Source organism: Mustelus asterias, chromosome 6, assembly GCF_964213995.1.
Source record: "Mustelus asterias chromosome 6, sMusAst1.hap1.1, whole genome shotgun sequence".
NCBI lineage: Eukaryota > Metazoa > Chordata > Chondrichthyes > Carcharhiniformes > Triakidae > Mustelus > Mustelus asterias.
This window is the reverse complement of record NC_135806.1, coordinates 27,611,887-27,638,662: the sequence shown is the minus strand read 5'-3', so window position 1 is coordinate 27,638,662 and position 26,776 is coordinate 27,611,887. Positions and strand designations below refer to the sequence as shown.

At 43.5% G+C, this 26,776-nt stretch overlaps 1 protein-coding gene and 1 pseudogene across 1 annotated transcript in view; both read right to left on the bottom strand.

Annotated features, from left to right (window-relative positions):
* LOC144494794 (ephrin type-A receptor 5-like) overlaps positions 1 to 26,776 on the bottom strand; it is a 393,151-nt gene that overhangs the window by 266,553 nt on the left and 99,822 nt on the right. The gene's annotated exons all lie outside the window — the stretch shown is intronic.
* Positions 12,199 to 12,372, bottom strand: LOC144495393 (U2 spliceosomal RNA; annotated as a pseudogene).

Sequence of the window (26,776 nt, the reverse complement as noted above, 5' to 3'; positions counted from 1 at the left end):
TTCTATATTTCACTACCAGAATTAAGTATACTCTTTACTTCTCTTTGACCTATGCTTAAACCCTAACTCACACTTACATCACCTTGATGCTCGACTTCTTCAATATCATCCTTCATAAGCATTTGATTTGATTTGATTTATTATTGTCACCTGTATTAGCAAGTATTGTTTCTTGCGTGCTATACAGATAAAGCATACCGTTCATAGAGCAGGAAATGAGAGAGTGCAGAATGTAGTGTTACAGTCATAGCTAGGGTGTAGAGAAAGATCAACTTAATGCAAGGTAGGTCCATTCAAAAGACTGACGGCAGCAGGGAACAAGCTGTTATTGAGTCAGTTGGTACGTGACCTCAGACTTTTGTATCTTTTTCCTGACAGAAGGTCGAAGAGAGAATGTCTGAGGTGCATGGGGTCCTTAATTATGCTGGCTGCTTTGCCGAGGCAGCAGGAAATGTAGACAGACTCAATGGATGGGAGGCTGGTTTGATGGATTGGGCTACATTCACGACTTTTTGTTGTTTCTTGCAGTCTTGGGCAGAGCAGGAGCCATACCAAGCTGTGATACAACCAGAAAGAATGCTTTCTATGGTGCATCTGTAAAAGTTGGTGAGAGTTGTTGCTGACATGCCAAATTTCCTTCGTCTTCTGAGAAACATTAACTTAATAAAAACTCTATGGCATGGGTCCACCAAAACAAATTAACAAATTTCCTTGTGCAAGTTGGCTGCCACTTTTACTTTCAAAAGAATAGTGAATACACTTCATTCATTAGCTGTAAAATGTTCTGAGGGTCCAAGCACTCCTCTTTAAATGCATAGTTTTACTGTTTGTTCAGTTTCAGTAATTTGCAAAATTAGAACAGATTTTTAAATTAGTTTTCTGCAGAAGTACCTCTGGTTTTTTGGGGGTCCAATTAATCCCAATGATTTTCTCTCTTTCGGAACACTTAAAATTTCATACACTTGAATTCCTTTGGATTTAGACAATTGAGAATTGGTCTAATGTAAAGTTTATTTATAGTGTCACAAGTAGGCTTATATTACACTGCAATGATGTTACTGTGAAAATCCCCTAGTCACCACGCTCCAGCACCTATTTGACTACACTATGGGTGAATTTAACATGGCTAATGCGCCTAACCAGCACATCTTTTGGACTGTAATCAAGGGCTTTAAAATTATAACAAAATTCAATATGGTAAATGCAGAGGAATTATTTTGAAAAGTAAATAATCTAGAACATTAATATTAGAGTTAAAGTGCCCCTTAGGAGTCAAATTAAGAAGCACTTCACTTCACAAATGGTAACAGCAACCTGCAACCACCCCACTCCCCACCCCATCCCCGCAAATGGCTGTGCTTGCCACATAATTTCTGAAAATTTTAGAACTGAGATGTATGTTTTTGTTTGTTAACAATGTGAAGGAATCAAAAGCAAATAAATAAAGTTGAAACACTGATCAAACAAGATCTAATAGTCTCGTTGTTTTGGTTTGTATGTCCTAAAATAACTCAGGAGCAGAATTTTCCCAAGTCCTCACTGGCCGGTTCTATGGTGAGCATGTTGGGGAGGCGGGGGAGAAGTATAGGGCGGGAGGCCCAGAAATTGGTTTTACACTGGCATGAGTTGACAGCGGGATCTTCCACTAGTGCCCACAATGACTGGTCATAAAACCTGCCAGAGGCCAGCGTGAAACTAATCTGCATCCCATTATTGGTTTGATAAGAGTCATAGAGGTTTACAGCATGGAAACAGGCTCTTTGGCCCAACTTGTCCATGTCACCTTTTTTTTTACCATTAAGCTAGTTCCAATTGCCCCTGTTTGGACCATATCCCTCTGTACCCTTCTTACCCATGTAATTATCTAAATGCTTTTTAAAAGACAAAATTGTACCCGCCTCTACTACAACTCTGGCAGCTTGTTCCAGACACTCACCACCCTCTGTGAAAAAATTGCTCCTCTGGACACTTTTGTATCTCTCCCCTCTCACCTTGAACCTGTGTCCTCTAGTTTTAGACTCCACTACCTTTGGGAAAAGGTGTTATCTAGCTGATCTATGCCACTCATTATTTTATAGACCTCTATAAGATTACCACTAAGCCTCCTATGCTCCAGGGAAAAAAGTCCCAGTCTATTCAGCCTCTCTTCAGCCGATGAAGGCTTGAGCATCTATGCCAGATTCTCCAGGATGCCAGCGGGAAAACACACTGCCGCAAACCACATTTGAACCAATTTAGTATGCGGATGTTGGGACTCATCTGAACAATGCCTAGCGTTGCCTCTAGAGATCAGACTGCCCACACCCTGGGCCTTGTATCACCAGCAATGGTGTCAGGGGAGCATTTGCAGGTGGACCTTCCAGATTCGGTCTGCTGGAGTGTCTTAGAATGTTCCTGGAGATCCATCTTCATTTTCAGGAGGTCCACCTTCTTTCTTCAATAATGGGTCAGTGATGTTGGGAGCCTTTTCAATATAGCGCCTGAACATAACTGTAGACTGTGCGCCATCAGTCTGCCCCACCATGAAATATGGTGCGAAGCACCGGTGTGGATAAGTAACAAGGTCGGGACTGGAAGATTTGATATGGTTTCCTGCCGGCCTCTGCAATGGGAAACAAAGAACAAAAAGAACAAAAAAAAGTACAGCACAGGAGCAGGCCCTTTGGCCCTCCAAGCCTGTGCATATCTTGATGCTTGCCTAAACTAAAACTGTATGCACTTACAGAGTCCGTATCCTTCCATTCCCATCCTATTCATGCATTCGTCTAGTTGCCCTTTAAGCACCGTTATTGTACCTGCTCCCACCACCTCCCCGGGCAGCGCGTTCCAGACATTCATCACCCTCTATGTAAAAAAACTTGCCTCGCACATCTCCTCTGAGCATTTCCCCATGCACCCTAAATCTATGTCCCCTAGTACTTGACTTTTCTACCCTCGGACAGAGAACCTGATGATCCACTCTGTCCATGCCACTTATAATCTTGTAAACCTCTATCAGGTCACCTCTCAACTTCCGTTGTTCCAGTGAGAATAAACCAAGTTTATCTAACAAAGCTATCTCCTTAAAGCTAATATCCTCCAGACCAGGCAACATCTGGTAAACCTCTTCTGTACCCTCTCCAAAGCATCCACAACCTTCGGGTAGTGTGGCGACCAGAATTGTACACAATATTCTAAATGAAGCCTAACTAAGGTTCTGTACAGCTGCAGCATGACCTGCCAATTTTTATACTCAATGCCCCGACCGATGGAGGCAAGCATGCCGTATGCTTTCTTGACTACCATATCCACCTGTGTTGGACTTCCAGTGATTGGTGGACATGTACACCCAGGTCTCTCTGCCTGTCAATACTCCTAAGGGGTGTTCCATTTACTGCATAATTCCTCCATTCATTGGACCTTCCAAAATGTATTATTTCACACTTGCAACACTCCACATTCCTGCCTCACCAAAAGACTTAGTCCCAAAATGGGAGAACTTTCGCCCAAGTTTAAATTGCAGTAAATGTTGTGCTATTATAATGATATAAGAGTACCAATCACTCATAACAGGACATAACACATTGTGGGTTAATTTATTTAGAATAGATACAAATGAACAACCATACAAAGATAATAGGCGGAATTTTTCCGTCCCACCCGCCATGGGAATTGCAGTGGGCGGAGACGGACCATGCAAAGATCCGTTGACCTCAAGCGTGATTTTCCAGTCTTTGGACGAGCATGGCTGGAAAATTCCACCCAAAAAGTTTGAATCTGGAAATTCCCTTGGTGCAGAAGGCCGCATCTTCAATATTTATTGATATGGATATGGATATATATATATATTATGGACCACATAGAGGCAAGAAAATATTAGATTAGAGAGGCATCTGCATTGGCACAGACTTGGTGGGCCAAAGGGCCTGTTTGTGGGATAGGGAAGTTTTGCTGCAATTGTACAGGGCGTTGGTGAGGCCACATCTGGAGCATTGTGTGTAGTTTTGTTGTCCTTCTCTGAGGAAAGATATCCTTGATATAGAAGGAGTACAGCAAAGGTTCACCAGGCTGACTCCTGGGATGGCAGTTCTGTCATATGAGGAGAGTTCAGAAGAGTGAGAGGGAATCTCATCGAAACTTATAAAATTCAAACAGGGTTAGACAGGTTAGATTCAGAAAGAATGGTCCCAATGGCGGGGGAGTCCACAGCTAGGGGTCATAGTTTGAAGATAGGGGGTAAACCTTTTGGAACTGAGGTGAGGCGAAATTTCTTCACCCAGAGCGTGGTGAATGTGTGGAATTCACTACCACAGAATGTAGTTGAGGCCAAAACATTGCCTGATTTCAAGAAGAAATTAGATATTGCTTTTGCTAGAGAGATCAAGGGATATGGGAGGAAGGGGGAATCAGGATATTAAATTCAATGAATAGCCATGTTCAAAATGAATGGCGGAGCAGGCTCAAAGGGCCGAATGGCCTACACCTGCTTCTAGTTTCTATATGTTTCCTGTGATGTACTGTTTTGTGTTCTTCTTTACCAAACTTTGGTGTGCTTGCGAGTGCATCAAAATTGGGATAGTACATAGAACCTGTAACTTCCATTGACCCGTGAGGATTGCTTCATGTTTATGTCCATCCTTGGTAGCCTTGGATTTGTCCAACAGATCTTTCTGGAAAGCTTCCATGGGTGTAGATGTGAATCAGTCTTTCAATTTACTCCCTATCTTTTGATGATCCGTTTTTCTCTACTGTTGATTCTGGCATGTTCAGCCTGTGTAGACTTTCATTCCCAATTGTTAGTTGAATTTTTATGCTTTGCTTGTCTGACTCAGATACCCCTGAATCAGTAAACCATACCTCTGTATACTGTTCAAATATTTTGAGTTTGGACAGAAGGTCAGCTGCATCCCAATTCAAACTGGGAATTTTGTGGACATTTTGACGAGATCTTTATGACATTCCTCCTTGTTTTATTCAATCTGTTGTTCAACAACTCCTGAAACTGCCCATTATAATTGCAACATTCTCTGGCCCGATTTGATGATGGTTTTGATTGTTTGTTCTTGTTTTGTTTGACTCTCTCTCATTCGCTATCAATCCGGCCTACACCCTGGTCACTCACCTTTCCAGACTGAGCTAACCCAGTGCTGGTCCTCTCAATGTGCTGCCCCACTCACTGAACTGAGGGGTTATGTGCTGCAATCACACCGTGAGGGATCCGTCTGCTTACCTCTTTACTGTGTGGTCAGCACATTGCGGTTTTAACATTCTCCGATACGGCAATCTCATTTCAGTGTGTCTAAAATGCCAACGGTTGTCTCATGCTGTGTGGCACAACCCAAGACTGTTCACTGTGTTGTATCTGTACTTAATGTTACTGCCACACAGCGGTATGGGGCAGCACAGTGGTTAACACTGCTGCCTCACAGTGCCACAGACCTGGATTTGATTCCCGGCTTGGGTCTGTGCAGAGTCTGCACGTTCTCCCTGTGTCTGCGTGAGTTTCCTCTGGGTGCTCCAGTTTCCTCCCAGAGTCCAAAAGATGTGCTGATTAGGTGCATTGGCCATGCTAAATTCTACTTCAGTGTACCCGACCAGGTGCCAGAGTGTGGCGTCTTGTGGATTTTCACAGTAACTTCATTGCAGTGTTAATGTAAGCCTACTTGTGACACTAATAAATAAACTTTAAACACTGTTTGACCTCCGCTGAATACCATAACCATAAGATATAGGAGCATAATTAGGCCATTCGGCCCATCATGTCTGCTCCACCATTCAATCACGGCTGATAAGTTTCTCAACTCCATTCTTCCCCTTTTTCCCTGGAATCTTTGATCCCCTTACCCATCAAGAGCCTAGCTATCTCTGCCTTAAATATTCTCAACGACCTGGCCTCCACAGTCTTCTGATGCAATGAATTCCATTGTTTCACCATTAAAGAAGTTCCTCCTCATCTCGGTTCTAAAGGTTCTGAGGCCGTGCCCTTGGAACCTATGTCCTGTTTTAATGATATTGAGGCACCAATCACTCATAAGGGGTTGATTTATTTGGTAGGTAGATAAGAAGTTATACAAATGCAGAAAAAGTTTGAAGGCATCAGCAGCAGAGTTGTGTGTGTTGCATTCACTGCTCACAGGCCAAAGTGAAATTAAGACTGGATCACGTGACACACTTCTCTGCGAGTGATGACATGCTGTTATCCCTTAAAGGCATTTTACAATAATATGTACTAAAATTATCCTTATTTGCCAGTAAGCGGAGTAAACTGACTGCACTGAAAAATAAGGTGCATCATCCATTGAAAGAGTTTCTTCATGCACAAAATTTCTATGTAAATAAAGTGTTACTTGGAATATCAAAAGTTACAAATAATAGCCAGATTTCTCCAGCTATTCAAGCTAGCAAGGTTCTCTGGTCCCGCCAGCAGTGCACCCCAACCTGTGGGTTTCCTACCGGTGTGGGGGTGACATTAATGGGAATTCCCATTGACAGCGACAGGACCAGAGAGTCCCGCCTCTAGCAATGTGCCACCTCACGATAGCGGGAAACACTTGGCTGGGAGACCGGAGAATCTTGCCCAATACTTTTTGGGTGTGGATCTAGAGTTATCTAACAAAGAGGGTGCAATTTGTAATGGAACTGCTTTCAAGGTTCGAAGTGTAATTCAGAGAGTATGATACAAAAAGATAAATCCCTTTTCATATTTTACGTGATTCCTTTCTTATCAAACAGTTGGCGATTTTGATACACATTCACGGCTATTTCTTAAATTAAAATGGTTTATGTCATAATTGCACAATCATTAAAAGGTGATCAGTTTATCAAGCACACATATTCTCCGCAAGTGAACTTCATAAGTATCACAAAGCAGAGGTTTCATTGTAGTGACTATTATAAATTCTTATAGCAGAAGTCCATCCAAAACTGGTAAAGATAATAATGTTCCACTTCAATGCTTTGTGACCAGTGTTCAGTTGGTATGCCACCTTACCCATAGATGTTAAAGGCTACATCCAACACTTCCAGTAAAACGTACACCATGAAATCGGAAAATCAGATAATTTTATGGTCCATTCTGCTCTTCCTGTGAATGAGATTGGATTTTGCTATGCCTGACTAGCAATGCTCATTTGGCATTCAAACTGAGACTTAAGCCTTGACCTCATAGAAAAGTAAAAAGCAGGATGTCTCTCTAGTGATGAGGTGGGAAAGGGCATTCTAAACGCATCACAGAAAGGCTAATTGGTAATTAATCTAGCACCATGACAACAAATGAATTTTAGTTAATTGCACAGTCAATAAAGGTCAAATTTGACATCAATTTATCATCCATTAGAAAGTGATCTGTTCTTATTGTTTCAGAGTAAAATGAAGCTAATGTTTGTTAATTAGGAGAACCGAGGGACAACTCTCAGAATCGGGTGCAGGAATTGCGATGCACCATTATCACATGTTGTTTTAATATAGAAATCCTACAGTGCAGAAGAAGGCCATTCGACTCGTCAACTCCGCACCAACAACAATCCCACCCAGGCCCTATCCCCGTAACCCGACATATTTACCCCGCTAATCCCTCTAACCTACGTATCTCGGGACACTAAGGAGCAATTTAGCATGGCCAACGCACCCAACCTACACATCTTTGGACTGTGAGAGGAAACCGGAGCGCCTGGAGGAAACCCACACAGGCATGGGGAGAACGTGTTAACTCCACACTGACAGTGACCCATGCCAGGAATCGAAAGCAGGTTCCTGGAGCTGTGAGGCAGCAGTGCTAACCACTGTGCCACCATGCCATAATATATAAAGCATACACACTTTCTGATGACTGCAAAGAATTGTAATATTCAGCAAAGTGTTAAATGCATTGCTGAGTGCCTGCACGCCTCAGAAGGGGGCTCACATTTGTGTGAGGTTAGCACTACTTGAAGTTCATCTGCACTAATTAAAGTTAGCCTGAACCTCTAAAAGGGGAGGTGCATTCTGGCTGGAACAGATGCTGAAAGTGGCTGCGAAAAAGACTTTTACCTGCATGTTGACTGTCTGATGATGCGACAAGGTAGAGAATGTGCTCCAAGCTTCTCGGACGTTCTCTACTTTCTCAGAAGGCTAAGGAAATTTAGGATGTTGGCAACGATTCTCACCAATTTTTACAGATGCACCTTGGAAGGGTCCTTTCTAGAAGTATCACAGCTTGGTATGGCTCCTGCCCTACCAAAGATGTGCGTATTAGGTTGATTGGCCATGCTAAAAATTGCCCTTAGTGTCCTGAGATGCGTAGGTTTGAGGGATTAGTGGGTAAATATGTCAGGATATGGGGGTAGGGCCTGGGTGGGATTGTGGTCGGTGCAGACTCGATGGGCCGAATGGCCTCTTTCTGTACTGTAGGGTTTCTATGATTCTATGATTCTATGCTCTGTCCAAGACCGCAAGAAACTACACAGGGATGTGAACATAGCCCACTCCATCACACAATCTATTTAGACCTCAGCTGGAATATTGTATACAGTTCTGGGAGTCACACTATCGGAAGGATGTGAATGCATTGGAGAGAGTGCGGAAGAGGTTTACAAGAATGGTTCCAAGGATGAGAAATCTCAGTTATGAGGATAGATTAGAGAAGTTGGAACTGTTTTTTCTTGGAGAGAAGAAGGCTATGAGAAGATTTGATAGAGATGTTCAAAATCATGGGGGGGTGCTGGTCAAAGTAGATAAGAGGAAACTGTTCCCGCTTGTAAAAGGATCAGGAACAAGAGACCACAAGAAAGTGATTTTCAAAAGAAGCAAATGTGATTTGTGAAAATACTATTTCATACAAGTTGTTTGGGTCTGAAATGTACTGCCTATAGTTTGGTGGAAGCAAGTTCAATCAAGGCATTCAATGGGGCATGAGATGATTACTTGAATAGAAATAATGACTTGCGACACCAATAAATAAATTTAAAAACTAGAGTATTAGGAAAAGGCAAGGGAATGGCATCAAGTCATGATGCCCATTTTAGAGAAATGTTGCAGACATGATGGGCCAAATGGCCTCCTTCCATGCCATAACAAGTCTGTGATAATGGGTGATGGCCCTCCAAGATAGATTGGCTAAATTGAGTCCATTCCACCTGATACCAGCAGTTCTCTTGCTCATTTGCAGTTGGGTACACGGAATGTCAGTAACTATAGTGACTCATTTGTGACCTCCCTTCATAGAGTTTGCGTTTTTGCTTTTACTGGAGAATGGTGTTGAGCCTCAAACAGGGGAACAAACACTTGCTGGATCTCCTGCAGAAGGACAATGCAAACTCTTAGCACCAAAAGCAAGTTCCTCCACTGAAGCAATGTGAACCAACCTTTCTGTTACCAGCATAACCACCAATTCCCAGTTGAAAGTAAACTGTGGACTTCTATGAGCTGCCGCCTCATTGGGTTTTTAGGCAACGCAGCCAAACATCCTACAAACCAAGTTTATTGCGCAAAATATCATGTGACAAACACCGATCAAATGAGAAGGAGACTCTCCCATCAAAAAATTTGGTCATCTGAGCTGTTGAGTGCAGATCAAGCATAATTTTTTCATTTTAGGAACGTTAAAGCTTAAGTTTCTTTCCTGTCGATCAGGCAAATAATACCACCACTTTACTCTTTAATGAACTTTTTTCATCATTTATTGTGCCTGTTGGGATTTCTAACAGAAAGAGTCTTAATTAAGATTGGCCTAATTTGGTTTCTTATTTAATCCACTCTGCAAGATTCATAACTGTACTGTCCATTAATACAGGTTACCACATGATTTATCACTGCACTACAATAACTGCCTTCATGGCTGTTCACAGTGACAACTGTTGTAGGGATTGTAAACTCATACCATTCCAGCAGTATATGGGCCCATTGTTTCACAGTATAAACTATCTTCCAACCAATCCTGAAGACACAAACTTTCATATCAATCACGCATGCAACTAATTTCTTTCTTTCAGCATTCCCAAGGGGCTGTTCCCTCCGCAACACCCTAACCCACTCTTCAGTCACCCGCAACACCCCATCCTTCTCCTATGACACCAAAAGAGGAAATGCTGGAAAATCTCAGCAGGTCTGGCAGCATCTGTAAGGAGAGAAAATAGCTGACTTTTTGAATCCAGATGACCCTTTGTCTCCTATGACAGCTTCCCATACAAACACAGGACTTGCAAAAACTGTCATTTTACTGCCTCCCTTCTCCCCCACAAACCGTCCTTCCAAGTGAAACAGTGAGTTATTTGGACTGTTTTCAATTTAGTCTACTGCATTCACTGCTCACAATATGATCACCTTGGTACTGAGGAGAGACAGACTGGGTGACTACTTTGCAGAATGTCTCCATTCAGTCCACAAACATGACCTTGACCTTCTTGTCACTTGTGATTTCAGTTCTCCACCTTGCTCTCCTTATGATCTTTCTTTCCAATGTTTCCATGAAGCTTGAAGCAAACTTGAGGAAGAACACCTCATCCTTTGACTCAGCATTCTTCAGGCTTTGCATTTAACATGGAGTTCAACTTTTTTACACTGTAACCTCTGCCAACATTTTATTTCACATTTTTTTCCCACTTCTGTTATGCCTTAATTTTGTGTTCAGACAGCTGTCATCCAGCCATTCACAGCTCATCTGGACACACCTCTTTCTTTGCTTCATCCATTACAACTCCCTTTGGCTTTTGTACCATGAAATTGTCATTTAATCTCTCCTGCACTTTCACCCTACCGCAGACCTTTCCTTTTATTCTTCCTCCCCATCACAACCACGGAACAGGCTTTTCCTTAAAAGTCGCCCATCAGCTAAGAGGTTGTGTGCGTATGTGGCCCCCTTTTAAGTTATGAATAGTTCGATTTAAAAATAACCCAGCAGACAATATTCAGTCTTAATCAAGATAAGGCTTAATTACAAAAACTACTGCTGAAAGTCACTTAAGTAAAAAGTGGACTTTTTCAACAGAAACAGTAATTGATTTCTTAATATCTTCAACTTTGTCCTCCCTTGGCCAAGAAACCTTTCTGAAGCTGTTGCTCAAACTTTTCCCTGGGTATCGACATGTCAAAACGATTGTTCGCAACCAGTCTTTACACAGTTCAAACCTTAGAATGGCTGCTATCATGTGATCAGGAAAAAAAGTCAAGTCATTTTCCAAATAAGACAAGTGGTAATGCCATATAGTAATCCAAAATCGCCTTATCAGCTGCTGCGTTCAAACAGGGCCAAAGTTTTCACACAGTCAGGGAAAGCCATTGCCTATTTAGGGTGCTTTGAATTGAAAAAGTCTTTTTGTGTCTGCGTGCAATCCACTTAAAGCTCTCTGGAAGTTTGACCCATTGCAGTTGAAAGGGGCCTGGTGACCTGTGGCAGCCTATTAAGGCCTCTTTTGTTCGTTTCGGTGGGCAGATTAGCTTTTCTTCTCCCCCCCCCCCACCCCAAATCCCGTATTTGTGTCACACCCCTCCCCTATTCAGTTGCTAAAAGCCTATTAAATTTATTTTCTTTCCTCAGTTCCAATGAAAGGTCATCAGCCTGAAATGTTGACATTGTTTCTCTCCACACATGCCACCTGACCTGCTGAGCATTTCCAGCATTTTCGGTTTTTATTTTAGATTTCCCTTATCGGCAATATTTTCCTTTTGTATTATAAACATTTCTTTCATTCAGTCCTTCTTTTTTGAAAACTCGTTTTTCAATGAACAGTTGAGATAATAATTCTTTGATCAAAAAACAGTACGAAAATAAAACTGAAAGTTCTGGAACTAGTCTGCAAGTTTGGCAGAGTCTTTAAAGAGATAAAGAGAATTAACATTCCAGGTCAATAACCTTGTGTCAGAACTGGATAAAGTTAGCGATGTGACACACTTAAAGCAAGTACAGAGGCAAGAAAAGGGGGAATGGAAGGCAGAATGGAGGGGAAGATTTAAGAAAGGGTGGAAGACAGGATAGATTGAATGACAAAATGTATGATGGTTGTGGTGAACCATAGATGGTTACCACTATGGGTACTGAACCATAGATGGTTATCACTATGGGTACTTGTACATATGTTTTTTTTATACTTTTCCAATTCAATCAAATCAAATCCAATTCAGAGTCTCAACAAGTTGAGACATTTCAGATCCAGGCTGACAAGACAGGGCGAGCGACCAAACCACCCTGTCCTGGGCCTGATCTACATGAGCCAAGCTGATTGGAGAAGGGGGAGGTTCCTCCTCCAAGACTTGAGCTCATTTGCATCTTAGCCAAAAGGCCGAGATGCCGCTTTTAAAAATTGCTTCATATGAAACATATGAAGCTTCAGTGTAACCTAATGACCTCAACCAAGTGCAGCCGACCATGGGCTGCCGACCATACTACACTTGATCTTAGCCAAAAGGCCGAGAAGCGATATGTTACTCTTGTTACTGTTGGGGTTATGGTTGGGGTGTTCCACCTGTTAGCATTGTTCTGTGGTACATCAATTTGGCTCCGCCTTCTTATAGGAGTATAAAGGTCACTGCCACTTCCTAGTGACCCTTAGTCTGGGATAGTATTGTTAAGCAGTATGCTCTATTCTTGTTGCGAATAAAAGCCTTTATTCCCAGGTACGTTCTAGCCTCCCGAGTGGATTAATCGCGCATCAATTTTATTCGCAACAAATTTTGTTCTGAAAAAAAAATGGAGCAGATGCTGAAACCCGATCGGCTAACCTTGGATCCGCGTGCCGCGGGAGCGTCGAACACTTCCGACCATTGGTTGAAGTGTTTCCAGGATTACATCGACGCCTCAACAGCAGTCCAAACCGACGCCGACAGATTGCGGGTCCTCCACGCAAGGGTAAGCGACACTGTGTATGCAACAATCCGTGATTCCCAAGATTACAAAGAGGCCATCGAATTACTCAAGAAGCTGTACCATAAACCGCTAAACGAAATTCATGCTCGTCACCTACTAGCCACTCGACGGCGGCAGCCCGGCGAAACGACGGGACAGTACCTGCGCGAACTTCAGCAGCTAGCCAGAGCCTGCAATTGCAAGCCAGTGTCGGCTATTCAATACACTAACGATCTGATCCGAGATGCGTTCGTGGCGGGAATCGGCTCATCCTATAATCGCCTGCGGCTGCGAGAGCAAGGTAACTTGGACCTGGCTAAGATGGTAGAATTGGCTGATGCGATGGAAACGGCCTCCAGAAGTCTTGAAACTTACCCCACCGACCACGTGGGAACATCGTGGCAAGTACAGCCACCGACTCAACAGTACCCGGCGGCTCCTCGGAACTGCGCGATCATGCTTTCAACTTCAGACCTGACGGCTGCAGCAGCTCCAGGAGGCCCTCGGTGCTATTTCTGTGGACTGGCGAAGCACCCTCGTCAGAGATGTCCGGCCAGGACGGTATTTTGCTCCGCTTGTGGGAAGAAAGGGCACTATGCAGAAGTGTGCCGAGCAAAGCCCCCTTCTAAGCCAAGCAGTGCTGCGTGTGACTCCCCAGGATCCGTCTCCTCGTCTCCGGCTTCGTCGATGTCTTCAACCACGTGCGATTCACGGGCGCCACCATTTCTGATGACGACGACGCAAGACACGTGCGACCTGCGGTTGCCGCCACTTTCAACGCCATCGACCACGTGCGATCCATGGACGCAGCCATTTTGGTCGACACCGGCCGCAGAAGACCAGCAGGGGTCCTCGTCGTCGACTATCTCAGCTGCCTGCAGTTACACTCGGGATCCAACAGTGGCGTCAATCATCCTGGACAAGGCCAAGCCTCACAGACTCGACAAGTCCATGATGGACATAGAGGTAAACGGACGCCTGACACATTGCCTGTTTGACAGCGGGAGCACGGAGAGTTTCATCCATCCGGATACAGTGAAACGGTGCGCTCTCCACGTGCAAACTGTCAGGCAGACAATCTCTATGGCGTCGAGGTCCCGATCTGTTATTGTTCTTGAGAGCTGTGTGGTAACTTTAACGGTGCGGGGCACAGTTTATGAGAACTTCAGGCTCCTCGTGTTACCGCACCTTTGCGCCCCGGTACTCCTGGGACTAGACTTTATGGTCCACCTGAAGAGTGTGACCCTGCAGTACGATGGGCCACTCCCTCCACTTTCAGTGGGAGAACAGCAGCCTCCAAATTGCCCAGCGCGCTCCACATGCAGTCTCTCGACACTCAAAATTACCCCGCCTTCCTTATTTGCAAATCTCATGCCAGGCTGCAAGCCCATCGCGACTAAGAGCAGGCATTACAGCGCTGAGGATCGGATCTTTATTCGATCTGAGGTTCAGCGGCTCCTCAGGGAAGGGGTCATTCAACCTAGCACTAGCCCATGGAGAGCACAAGTCGTGGTGGTCAAGACTGGAGACAAGCCCCGGATGGTCATAGACTATAGTCAGACCATTAATAGGTACACGCAGCTGGACGCGTATCCTCTCCCGCGCATATCTGACATGGTCAACCAGATTGCGCAGTACCGGGTGTTCCCCACCATTGACTTGAAGTCAGCCTACCACCAGCTCCCCATTCGCCCAGAGGACCGAAAATACACGGCCTTTGAGGCGGATGGCCGTCTCTACCACTTCTTAAGAGCCCCTTTCGGCGTCACTAATGGGGTCTCGGTCTTCCAGCGTGAGATGGACCGAATGGTGGACCAAAACGGGCTACGGGCTACCTTCCCGTACCTGGACAACGTCACTATCTGCGGCCATGACCAGCAGGACCACGACGCCAACCTCCTGAAGTTTTTATGCACTGCGTCTCGCCTGAATCTGACCTATAACAGGGAGAAGTGTGTATTCAGCAAGCACCGCCGAGCAATCCTCAGATACGTGGTGGAAAACGGGGTCATCGGCCCTGATCCAGACTGTATGCGTCCCCTCCTTGAACTTCCCCTACCCACTAGCATCAAAGCACTGAGAAGATGCTTAGGCTTCTTCTCGTATTATGCACAGTGGGTTCCCAATTACGCGGACAAAGCCCGTCCGCTCATAAAGTCTACCTCTTTTCCCCTGACAGCAGAGGCTTGCCTAGCCTTTGAAGGGATAAAAGCTGACATCGCGAAAGCCACGATGCACGCTGTCAATGAGTCCATCCCCTTCCAGGTGGAGAGTGATGCATCTGATTTCGCCCTGGCCGCCACACTTAACCAGGTGGGCAGGCCCGTCGCCTTTTTCTCTCGCACCCTCCAAGGCCCTGAAATTCGGCACTCCTCTGTGGAAAAAGAGGCTCAGGCCATTGTGGAGGCCGTACGGCATTGGCGCCATTATTTGGCTGGAAAACGATTTACCCTGCTCACGGACCAGCGGTCTGTGGCCTTCATGTTCAACAACACGTTAAGGGGAAAAATTAAGAATGATAAAATCTTGAGGTGGAGAATCAAACTTTCCACCTACAACTATGATATCATGTACCGTCCGGGGAAGCTCAATGAGCCCTCAGATGCCCTGTCGCGTGGAACATTTGCCAGTGTGCAGGAGGACCGGCTACAGGCCCTCCACAATGATCTCTGCCATCCGGGGATCACTCGGTTCTTCCTTTTTGTAAAGGCCCGGAATCTGCCCTACTCCATAGAAGATGTCAGGTCGATAACTCGAAGCTGCCAGGTATGTGCCGAGTGCAAGCCGCACTTCTACCGGCCTGACAGGGCACACCTCATTAAGGCCACTCACCCTTTCGAACAACTGAGTGTCGATTTCAAGGGCCCCCTTCCTTCGACAGATCGGAATGTGTATTTCCTCAACGTGGTTGACGAGTACTCCCGATTCCCCTTTGCCATCCCCTGTCCTGACATGTCCGCTGCCACGGTCATCAAAGCCTTGCGGAGTCTTTTTACCCTGTTCGGCTACCCCACTTATATCCACAGTGATAGGGGTTTGTCATTTATGAGCGACGACTTGAGGCAATACCTGCTCTCTAAAGGAATTGCCTCAAGTAGGACTACGAGTTACAACCCCAGGGGTAACGGGCAGGTCGAAAGAGAAAACTCTACAGTCTGGAAGGCTGTTTTACTGGCGTTAAGGTCTAGGGGTCTTCCAGTCTCCCGTTCAATCTGGTCCCTCCTGTGTACGGCAACCAATGCTACCCCACATGAGCGGATGTTTACCTTCCCTAGGAAGTCTTCCTCTGGGACCTCACTGCCGTCTTGGTTGACGTACTCAGGACCTGTCCTCCTGCTGCGGCATGTTAGGGCCCGCAAGTCCGACCCTTTGGTTGAACAGGTCCATCTCCTCCACGCCAACCCTCAATATGCCTATGTGGCATATCCTGACGGGCGAGAGGACACGGTCTCTATCAGAGATCTGGCGCCTGCAGGGGACATGGAAACCCCCGTCGCTCCCGCTCCCCTGGTTAGGATTCCTTTGCCCATTCTCTCCCCTCCTGACACGGCGCGGGCAGCATCGGGACCTCCACTTAATCCTCTTACTCCCGTGTACAGCTTGCCTGAGTCCAGGAGATTGTCGCCACCTCGAGGTCCACCGGTGCGTGAGGAACTGGAGGAGTCACTGGATACCACCTTGGAGAGAGGGACACCACGGTCACCAGAACCGGCACTGCCGCCAGTGCTGCGGAGGTCGCAGAGACGGTGCGGACCTCCGATACGACTGAACTTGTGAACATATGGACAGTTCGTATTGGTTTTTTTTTACCCCACCGGCCTTTGTTTTTAAAGGAGGGGTGAATGTGGTGAACCATAGATGGTTATCACTATGGGTACTTGTACATATGTTACTCTTGTTACTGTTGGGGTTGGAGTTGGGGTGTTCCACCTGTTAGCATTGTTCTGTGGTACACTCCATTTGGCTCCGCCTTCTTATAGGAGTATAAAGGTCACTGCCACTTCCTAGTGACCCTTAGTCTGGGATAGTATTGTTAAGCAGTATGCTCTATTCTTGTTGCGAATAAAAGCCTTTATTCCCGGGTACGATCTAGCCTCCCGAGTGGATTAATCGTGCATCAATGGTGCAAATAAACAATAAGATGTGTCCAAAAGAGGTGTAAATAGAAAAAAATAAACTTACCAAGAGCTGCAGTCCATAAGAAAATCACATTAGTTGATGTAATACAAGGTATGGCACATATAAGGTTTCTGTAGGACTGACTACAGTACTGCCCACACAGTAGTGTAAAAAGGCATATGAACTGTACCGAGCGTAGGTTGTGTTGGATAGAGCTGTGTGTACCAGCAAGCATGGCGACAGCTCCTAGCTTATACCCTTTACTGTATAACTAAATATACTATATTTACGATGAGTCAATAAAGACTCACAGTTAACCTATGTATGACTACAAAGACTTCTTCAGGAGTTGATCCTGTGAGGTTGTGCGATCTATTTATATTAATATTTAGATGTTATTCCATGTTTAAAGTTAATTTATTCATCACAAGTAGGCTTACATTAACACTGCAATGAAGTTACTGTGAAAATCCCTGAGTCACCACACTCCGGCTCCTGTTGGGGTACACTGAGGTAGAATTTAGCATGGTCAATGCACTGAACCAGCACGTCTTTTGGACTGTGGAAGGAAACCAGAGCACCCGGAGGAAAGCCATGCAGACATAGGAAGAACAGGCAGACTCTGCACAGACAGTGACCCAAGCCAGGAATCGAATCCGGGTCCCTGGTGCTGTGAAGCAGCAGTGCTAACCCACTGTGCCACCATGCCGTCCTGTGTCATGTTGTCCATGACGTTTCAAAAAAAACAACCACAACACAATCTCCATAATCTCCTGGGTGTAACTCAATTTCTTGTATTAAAGACATTTGCTGTTATTTTCACTGCAGTCAAGAGAGGGCAAAAAGATCCATAAAAGGCTAAAAAGTTTTAAAATAATCTAGGTGCTTTCAGTATACGGAAAGGCTTCAAGGTCCACAGAATTGGAAGTGCCTATTTACCATGGCTGCTTTAGAAAAAAGATCAAGATAGTGAACGTAATCTGAAGGAGATTTCAGAACAGGATACAATAAATGTCCATCATATTTTCTGATTTGGTTCTGAATACAATAAAGTAAGATTAATGAATGCTAGGATTGCGATTTTGGCTGAAAGCTAGCAACTTTTAAACTTCGAAAATGAGTTAACTTTCCAACACAGAGCAGAAAGTGATTAATAGATTGCTTTTGGAGTCTGCTTACAATGCAGTGTTTTCACAGCAATTTCACAGGCCGTTTATTTTGTATAAACTATAGTTCTAGCTGCCTTACAATATCATCCACACTAAATGACGAGACCTAAAACAGGATGTAGCATGGACAGTTTTAGTAAATTCCAGCCACAGCTCACTTTCCAAGTGGAGGGCGATCAAACAAATGTACTCGTTATTATGGAGTTGTTCAAACAAAGATCAATGCCATTCTGCTCATTAACATCCTGTCAGCTCCAGAACAATGGGAACATCTCCCTTTTACCAGATACTGTACATGCATTATTAGAATGAATTGTATACCTGAATTCTATGTTTATTTTATCTGTTTTCAATTTGAATGAAAAATACTTGTATGTTTTATAAGACACCTGTGGTGGAAATGACGCTGCATTTAATCGTATATGCTATCGCCATTCATTATCCTTTCCCAGTATTGTACATTCAATTTAAAATAAAGTCCAGTGTCTGTACTTCTGCTTCTCTCAGCTTGGATTTAACATTTCCCTTCCTCCTTTGATGATCCATCACAGCAATCATTAAAATAACTGGTTCAATCAGCAAGTAAAGCTATATGTATTTCATAAACATTAAAATGAACATTACTGTATAGTAAATACAATAACTAACAGAGCTTAACACCTTGCATGCAGGTTAGACTAGGCTGGTGTTTAATTTACAGTATTTCGAATTTTTAAAATAATACTCTGACCAAGCAAAAAAAAGTTAACATCTGCATGAAAATTGTCCAGAAAGTCATGTACGCAAACAAGTTAATTCAATGGAACTTTAAAAAATGTGTGTTAAAGCGCGATTGTCAGACTTCAGCTGACTATTCAATAGAAGCTTGGAGCACAGGTTGGATGGAGAAGTCACCTTTAAATAAGCAAGGCCTCTTGCTTCCACCAGAAGCAACTGCATAATACAATCTGTTTCCCAGTCTGCTTAATTGGATCCATTGTACAGTGGGGAATTTTCCTGAGCTCACCCTTTGCCTTTTTGTTGACGTTGATACTTCTGCCCCTGGAAGCAAACAAAATCATCTCCAGGGGTAAATATCAGTGCCTCTGAAGGCATGTCTGCCACTTGTGGCAGTTTTGTAATGCAGATGAATAATAAGTTACTGAGGGGAATATAGTAAACATAACAGAAGACAGAATCAGGAATTTGCCCATCCTCCCAGGTATAAAATGGTGATTACCTGAAGAAAAAAATATCATTTTGATGTGGGGAACTTATGAATTAAGGCAAGTCCATTTATGGCACTCATTCACTTGTGTAAAAATCAAAAAAGAACTTCCATATCTCCAGGGCAATTTAATATACACTACACACTAATTAAAGATTCTGGTTCAAAAAACTGCTGAATCTTGAGTCCTAACTTTTCCATTTTTCTTCTGTATAATGCAATACTAACAGGAAACACCTTGTTATAACACACAATGCTTACCTTGAAGCTTCGTGTTAGATTAAGGGTGGAGTGTTCACTGTTTACTAAAGGGGCAATTTTAATAACTGACTGCCTGTTTCTAAAGCTGTCCACACACACACACACAGACTTTGAACAGGCTATTTCTGAGCTGATGATGAATGGACAGTTTGTGGGAAAAGAATTGCTGGGGCCTGCAATGCATTCAGCAACAATTTACCAGTGTGTGTCTGTTTCAACAGAGTAAGAGGCCCCAATACAAAATCAGTGGTAACAACACAGTCAGGATTAGAGGAATAAGTAAGCAGTATGTCTATACCCTACAGAGTAATCAGAAATCTCATACAGTTAGTGCAACAATTGGCATATTAATGGTAACAAAAATAATCTGTTTTGTGCTGCTCCAATCAATAGCAATTTGTGTTAATTACCCAACAACTCAATTCGCAAATCTCTATTATCCTTTGCAAAAGAAAGGAATGCTTTGCAACTTCCGGCCAATTCCACCATCACAGTGTGCATGCAAAGTGCATACTGGTCCCATCAAATTATGTTTGACATCTGTGATAGTTGTGGGTGTCAGATATGAAAATAAAGGAAGATCACACATTTCTCACACCAGTCGCAGCATCAAGATCAGGCAATTCTCTCCATTTTCCCTGACTGTAATCTTGAGAGACAGCACTGAACCACTTTCACAGCAGTCAGCTGAGGCTTGTCACCCTTAAGGCATTTAAGTAGCTGGAAGCAACTGCCAATTAGTAGTGCCCAGTCCTGTCAATCTCCATGCGGCTTGAAGCTGCACCCTCTCTTCATTGAGTTACAGGCTGACGGACGTGAGCAATAACTTATTTACCTTGTTTTGGGACTAATCCAGTCATTGTCATGAGTCACATTATAATGGGGTTACCCTCTTTACATTGTATTCTCTTTCCTTCTTTCTGAAAACCCATATCTAGCCTAACATGGCATTGTGGTCTAGCAAACACACGTGCGTTGCAGGTTTTTTTTAACCTGAGATAAAGGAAGGGTTAATTCTCTCATCTGCAGTCAGGCTAACAGTCAGTCCCCTACAGAATTAGGAACATAGGAACGGGAGAAGGCCATTTAGCTCCTCCAACCTGTCCAATTACATCATAGCTTATCTGTATCGCAACCTTTGCTTCATATACCTTAACACTCTTACTGAACAAAAATCTATCTTAGTTTTTAATTTTTAAATGGGCCTATAGCTTAATAGCTTTTGGGGTGAAATAAGTAAGCAGAGACCAGTGTCCCTTCACCAGATTCCTTTTTACTTATAAGCTCTATTCTAGTTCACAGAGTGCAACAGGTTCTGTGTCAGCATCTAGAGTGCCAGGAGACCTGACACTCCCAGTTTATATATACAGAAAAGGCTCCCTGACTGAGCAGAAAATAATAAGCTCAATCAGGGACATCTTTTAGCGTTCAACCAAATAAACAAAATCAAATTAACTTAGGGAAGCTTAATCAGGGAGTTCATGTTCCAAGAGGCCCATCTCAGTGGCCTCATTGAAGTCCTTATATGGGGCAAGAGATTTCCACTATTTTTTCTGTGAAGGAGTGCTTGTGGAGGTCACCCCTGAAATGTTATCTAATTGTAAGGTGGTGCCACTTTGTCCTGGACAGACACACTAGTGGAAATAGTTTCTCTCCATATACCAGACAAAATCATTTAATATCTCAAACGCCACAATCAGGTTACTCCTTAATCTTCTACTGTTAAAGTAATACAAGCCTTGACTTTGCAACCTGTCCTCTGAATTTGACTCTTCAAGCTCTAGTAACATTCTGATGAATGTGCTGCTTCCAAGGCCACTTATAAGAGTGCACATTTCAATTTGAAACATTTATACTCCAGCATGTATAAACGGACAGTGGCTCAGACCTGACACTAGAATGAATGTACACATTTTACAAGGTTTGCATTTCCATGGTATTGTCCAACACGAATTGTCAGATCCACTCCAATAAAAAAAGTATAAGAAGATCATGAAAATACTCTAGCAGAGTGGTACAAGTGGTACAAGTGTAGCTTTCTTGCCAGAAGCACTTCTAGCAGAACGGCAGGCTCGGGGGTAAAGGCATACCAAATGCTTCGCTGAACACCTGTGCTCCTAAATGTTCATTGTACAAAACATTCAATTGTGCTACGGTACAATAATCCACCTGGATGGAAGTGATCATTATCTTTCTGCTTGTGGAATTGCATTACCATACTTTGGAAATCTTAGGTATCCTGGAAAACCTCAAAGGAACAGTTTCAAATGAGGTTTCACTGGACTAAAACCTAGCATTGGACAGAGTGACATTCCAGGAAACAGCAAAGCATGTTTAATAAAGACAACATCCATGTGGTTTTTCATCAGAATTAATATTACAAGAATAATGTGCCCTAATGAAAAAGTGTTCTACAATAAAACTCGGTGTATGTTAAATACTGAAAATGAACTTTCATGGAAGTAAAACTACTTTGATGATTGCAGTCCATATTCAAAAAAAGGATATACTTTAATCTGGAAAATTGTATTAAAGGAAATGCCAGTATTGATCAATAGTTGAATTAATTGTCATTTCAATTTACAATCAAATACTTTTACACCTTTTAAAATAAACACAGTACCCAGTATAAGAGGGAAGAGCCTTCACAGTTGCATACATTTCTGACTGATACGATGTTTGACATTTGTACATGCTTCACTTATTTTTTTAAATTATTCGCTTTACTGAACTCAGCCTGTCCCATGTGTTCTTTATTCAATAAATACCACCCAGATGTTAAGTGCTGTTGGCTAAACAAAAGAATATAGGAGAACAAACTTCAGCCCAGGTTAATGAACTTCTTGAAGCATTTTATTTAGATCTACATTTATCCACCAGTCTTCCTGTGTTATAACAATGTGGAAAATAGTAGGATTACAATTCCAACTATTTGGCTGTTACAAGCAACATATTTTTAATTCCACATTCATGTTATTTACCCAATGAGGAATTAATGCCACCATTAGCTGTGGGGAACTTCAATACATGCTTCTTTTGTGCCCCAGACTTCCTTCACTGTATTTTTTTTATTCATTCCTGGGACAGGGGCATCACTGGCTGGCCAGCATTTATTGCCCATTGCTAGTTGCCTTTGGAGGGCGGTTGAGAATCAACCACATTGCTGTGGCTCTGGAATCACATGTAGGCCAGACCAGGTAAGGACAACAGATTTCCTTCCCTATAGGGCCAGATGGGTTTTTCCGACAATCAGTATGATTGACAGCTGTCTTGCCTTTAACCTTGGAATTCTTTGCTAAATCTCTCAACCTCTCCACCTCTCTCTCCTCCTTTATGATAACCCTTTGAGGCTGGCATGGTGGCTAGCACTGCTGCCTCACAGTGCTAGTGACCCAGGTTCAATTCCAGCCTTGGGTGACTGTGTGGAGTTTGCACACTCTCCCTGTGTTTGCATGGGTTTCCTCCAGGCGCTCTGCTTTCCTCCCACAGCCCATAGATGTAGATGTAGGTAGACTGGCCATGCTAAGTTGCCCCTTAGTGTCCCAAGATATGTAGGTTAGGTGGATTAACCATGGGAAATGTGTGGGGTTATAGGGACAGGGCCTGGGTAAGATACTCTGTCAGAGAGTCAGTGCAGAGTCAATGGGCCAAATGGCCTCTTTCTACACTGGAGGGATTGTACGAAATTATAACCTACCTTTGTGACTAAATGCGATTCACCCGAATCGAAAATAATTGCCCATGCCATCGGGAAAGCAAAAGTGTTTTCTGTCAGGTGTGATTCAAACCCCCAGTAAAATTGACATCTCCTGTCAGAGGACTTCAAAGGGGTCTACTCACACCTGCAGCTTCTGAAGGGAGAAAGGGAAATCCAGGCTGCAGAATGGAGTGCTGCAATAATTTGAAATCCTGCCTGGTGGTCAGGGGTATAGAGATTAAAGTGACATGGTTATTTCAACATTTTCACACCTGACAGGCAGGAATGAAGATGTTGATCACAGAACTGTATGAAATCACCACGCCATGGGTGATCTTAGAATCATAGAATCATAGAAACCCTACAGTGCAGAAGGAGGCCATTCAGCCCATCGAGTCTGCACCGACCACAATCCCACCCAGGCCCTACGCCCACATATTTACCCACTAACCTATACATCCCAGGACTCTAAGGGGCAATTTTTAACCTGGCCAATCAACCTAACCCGCACATCTTTGGACTGTGGGAGGAAACCAGAGCACCCGGAGGAAACCCACGCAGACACGAGGAGAATGTGCAAACTCCACACAGACAGTGACCCGAGCCGGGAATCAAACCCGGGACCCTGGAGCTGTGAAGCAGCAGTGCTAACCACTGTGCTACCGAGCCGCCCTTCCAGGGCTAGAAGGGTCAGTCCAGCCATGGGACACCCCCCCCCCCCCCCCCAATCCCCACTCCTCTCCCCCCCCCCCCCCCCTCCCGACCATCCTGTGGGAGAGTGGTGAGGTAAACTCCTTGTCCCCAGCCCGAGCCTATCCAACCCTTAGGAGACCCTTCCTCTGCAACCTGGCAGCAACAGAGAGGCAACTGGACACTGGAATACTCCCACACTCCAAAGATATGCGGGTTAGGTTGATTGGCCATGTTAAATTGACCGTTAGTATCAGAAGGTTAAATCTATGGGGTTAAGGGGATAAGGCCTGGGTGGGATTGTTGTCGGCACAGGCTTGGTGGGCTGAATGGCCTCCTTCTGCACTCTATGGATTCTATGATTCAATGATGTTAAAGGGGATTGACAGGGTAGAGGTCGAGTGGATGTTTTTCCTTGTTGGACATTCTAGAATGAGAGGCCATAGTTTTACACTGAGGGGTGGCAGATTTAAAACAGAAATGAGGAGGAATTACTTCACTCATGAACCTATGGAATTCTCGACCCCAGAGTTCAGTGAACACCAAACCACTAAACAAACTTAAAGAGGAGATAGATAGGTTTTTAATTGCTATCAGGATAAAAGGTTATGGGGAGTGGGCAGGAAGGTGAAGATGAGGTTGAGATGAGATCATTGAATGGCAGAGGCTGAATTGCCTAATGCTGCTCCTAGTTCGTTTGCTCTTATGTCCTTGACCTGTACATGTTTTACAATCGGGCATAAAAGACTTACATCAACCTTCAGTAGCAGCATGTAAAGATGTAGAGCATAACCATTTTATGTCCAGATGTGAAATATGTACTGTAAATACATATTATTTCTTATTCAACTCTTCTATTCCCTTATAAATTTATAAATGGTGACAAAGTTGTGCTCACAAAGACAACAGTGCATTGATGCAACAAAAAATGACAGCACAGGTCTGACTTGATATATCTCCTTTAAATATAACTAATTAGGTAAGAATATTATTTTTAGGAAGTAATGCAATTATTGATTCCAGCTAGGTTCGAATGTATGTTATCTTTTTGAGAGAATGCCAAACATTTACAAAAGATTATGTATAAACAGGGTGGATATTATAGAATTAATGTGATGATGAGAAATCTAGCTCACTGTTGTCCAAAAGAAAAAAAATGTACAATTTTACAAAGGAAATTACTGCAGATGCAGGAAATCTGAATTAAAAACAGAAAATGCTGAAAATACTCAACAGGTCAGACAGTGGGGGAAATTTTCTGGCTTCCCTGCAGCATGTTTCAGGATATTCTGGTCCCGTCACTGTCAATGGGAAATGGGGAAACCCACAATGGGGAATGGCTGGGGGGGGGGGGGGTGGGAGGGAGGCGGGGGGGGGGGGGGGGCACCATCGATAGAACCAGAAGATCCTGCCAGCATTAACAGTTGGAAAATTCTGTAAAAGTAAAGTTTATTTATTGGTCACATGTAAGGCTTACATTACACCACAATGAAGTTACTGTGAAATTTCCCGAGCCACCACACTCCAGTGCCTGTTTGGGTAAATGCACCTAACCAACACGTTTTTCAGACTATGGGAGGAAACCAGAGCACCCAGAGGAAACCCACAAAGACACGGGGAGAATGTGCAAACTCCACACAGACAGTGACCCAAGCCAGGAATCAAACCCAGGTCCCTGGCGCTGTGAGGCAGCAGTGCTAACCACTGTGCCACTGTGCTGCCCAGTATCAAAATATTCTGGCCAGTATCTTTGGAGAGAAACAGGGCTAACATTTCAGGTTGGTGACCTTTCATCTCTTCATAGTTGCTGCCAGACCTGCTGAGTACTGCCAACATTTTCTGTTTTTATTTACTAATTTTACCCACACACCAACATTAGCAGGTTGTGTCTGTACAACTATCATTAATGCATTGCTGTTTGTGGGATCTTGATGAGTGCAAATAGCTGGCCACACTTGCTCTATTCCAACAATAACTGCACTTTGAGAGTAGAGCAATGGCTGTTAAACAGCTTGCGATATTCTGAGGTCGTGAAGGATGCTATAGAAATTAAAGTTTTTTTCCTGATTTCTACTTTTCAGCCTTACTGATAACTGAGCTTTGTGTATTTTATCAAGAAGTACAATATTTATGACACCAAACACCAAAGGTGATAAAAATGAATGCATCACTTTTTTTAAATTCTGTACTGAAATTCTGCGTCTTTAAGTACATAAATAGTGGAATAAGTTGGATCTCCATACTATCAGTCAAGCAGTCCGATTCATATTTTAAATAGAGCCATAATACACGGTAGTGTAGCATTTTTATATTCATATGAAACAAACCATTAAATCTTCACAAGAGCACATATTTTGCAGGCGTGATAAATGTGAGCCATTTGACTGAGGGATATCAATTTTTCATGGAAGAAGTTAGTGCATTTTTGACCTTTGCAGTATTACTGCTGGTTACATTGCTGCAGGGTGCAAGGATAATTGAATGATTCAAGGAAATATATTGTCCTATTTATTTTCTATGAAGATTGCAGCATTAAATACAACTAGGAATGATGCATCCATAGAGCTAACAAGACAGATTAGATGAATAAAGGGAATATGAATGTCTGTGTCTCACACTCTCATAAATAAGAAAAGTTGATCTGGGATATCAGATAGGTAGGAAAGATATGGAGAAAAGGGGAACCATACCAGCTATAGATCATAGAGGTTTGCATGCTGTCAGTTGGTCTACTGGTCAATTTAATATTAAGTAGTGCATAAGATTTGATTTCAAAATGTGCACCAGCAAGAACACAGATACCAACACAGATTTATATTAGCAAGGCAGCAACAAGT